This window comes from Hipposideros armiger, unplaced genomic scaffold (genome assembly GCF_001890085.2).
Source record: "Hipposideros armiger isolate ML-2016 unplaced genomic scaffold, ASM189008v1 scaffold_100, whole genome shotgun sequence".
Taxonomy (NCBI): Eukaryota; Metazoa; Chordata; class Mammalia; order Chiroptera; family Hipposideridae; genus Hipposideros; species Hipposideros armiger.
The window spans coordinates 2,248,623-2,250,339 of NW_017731450.1; positions in this window are offsets into that span (position 1 = coordinate 2,248,623).

The following is a 1,717-nucleotide window of genomic DNA, read 5'->3' on the forward strand; positions in this document are numbered from 1 at the left end:
AAACCAAGTCCTCCAGGATCGCGTCGTGCACGGCTGTCAGGGTGCGGCTTAAAGGACACAGTGACGAGAGTGAGACCACTAAGAGCAAGGCCTGCCCCCCAGGGAACCCCGAGAGCACCTCTTGAAGTCAAAACCGTAACATGCAAATTCCAGGTTCCTGAAACTAAGTTAACACTAGTTTTTAAAGAGGCCACTTCCACTTAATACAGCACATCAGGGCCGTTGCCAAACCAGGATGGGGCGACAAACACCCTAATTTACTTCAAAAGCTGAGCGGATGTTGACGGGACAGCTTGTATACAATGTACTCGCCAACTCACCATGAAGGATTATGTCCAGGCGAGGAGGTGGGTGGGCTTGACTCCTTTCACTTTTCACGCCTATCTTTAGGCTTCCTTTCACCAGCATGACCCCCTTTACTAGCCTCGCTCACCTCCACACCCACCCCCTTCAATCTGATCAAATCCATCTAAAACGCCGATGTGATCACATCACGTACCTACTAAAGATCTCCGTGAGCTCTCCTTGGCCTCCAAAACACCATAACTCGTTCTCTATGATCACCCCAAGGCTGTTGTGGCCCCTACTTTCAGCCCACCCCCCAGCACGCACACTTCCAACAGAACCGGCCCCTCCCGGAACATCGCGTCCACCGCCTGGCTGCCTGACAAGGTTAAGTCTAAACGTTCAGGGACCTGCTGCGCCACGAGCTGGAGGGATGGGTGTGTGAAGGCAGGTCCTGTTTCCAACGTTCAGCCACCTTGGTTACGGGGTCTGTCTAGATCTCACTTCTCGGGAGAGCAGACCCTGTCCTCACTCGTGTTTCCTACCAGGCAGTGCCAGCACCCGCGACAAGCTTCCCGAGTGGCCCCGCTAAGGTCTTCCTGTTTCCTGGCCACAGCAAGCTCGAGGGAAATGCACTTCCCAAGGCCCTCATCACCTTCCAGAAGCAAGTGAGGCAGACGGCCCAAGGGATCGCTGCTGCCCAGTCACTAAGCACACCCTTCTTCTTACAGTACTAAGAAGGCGCACCAGAGGGGAAGGCTCCGCCTCAATCTAAGAGAAAGGTGACTGCGGAAAGGGAAGTAAGTCCAGAGGCAGAAAACCAGACTGCTGCGAAGGGGCAGGACCACAATGCCTACCAACCGGGCCTGAGTGAGGGCGCAGGGGGAGCCTTCAGGTCCCTAGAAACACGGTGAGTCACTCCCTGAGGAAATGTGGGAAGCACAGGTTTGGGGACAGGGAGAATGAAGGCCGCAGGCTTGAGCGTCAGTCCCTTAGTTGGGTGCAAAGGGTCTGTTTTTATACTCAAGTGCCACAGAATTGAGTTGGGTTCTCAGAATTGATATTACAAGCCACTGGAGTATCATGTTTAACCAGCCTAATATTAGCTCCTGTATTCCATCTCTTGCAGACGACCTAGAACACACACCAAAAAAATCCCTGAATTCTTATGCTACGCCAACTGCCAGCAAGCAAGCTCAAAGCACTGAACCGCAATTCAAGTTCCACAAAACCTGCTCCTGCCTTTCCAGCCTCATCCACGTGCTCTCCTTCCTACCCACCGCAATGTCACACAGCGACACCTGCCCACAACGCCAGAGGCCCTGGAGTCCCATCTATTTTCTGGCGGTTTCAGAAACGACTGAGTTTTTTAAATCCTAGGATTGCTATTACCAGCAGCACCCAGCGAGCTCTGAGCCTGGGTCAGCTTCCT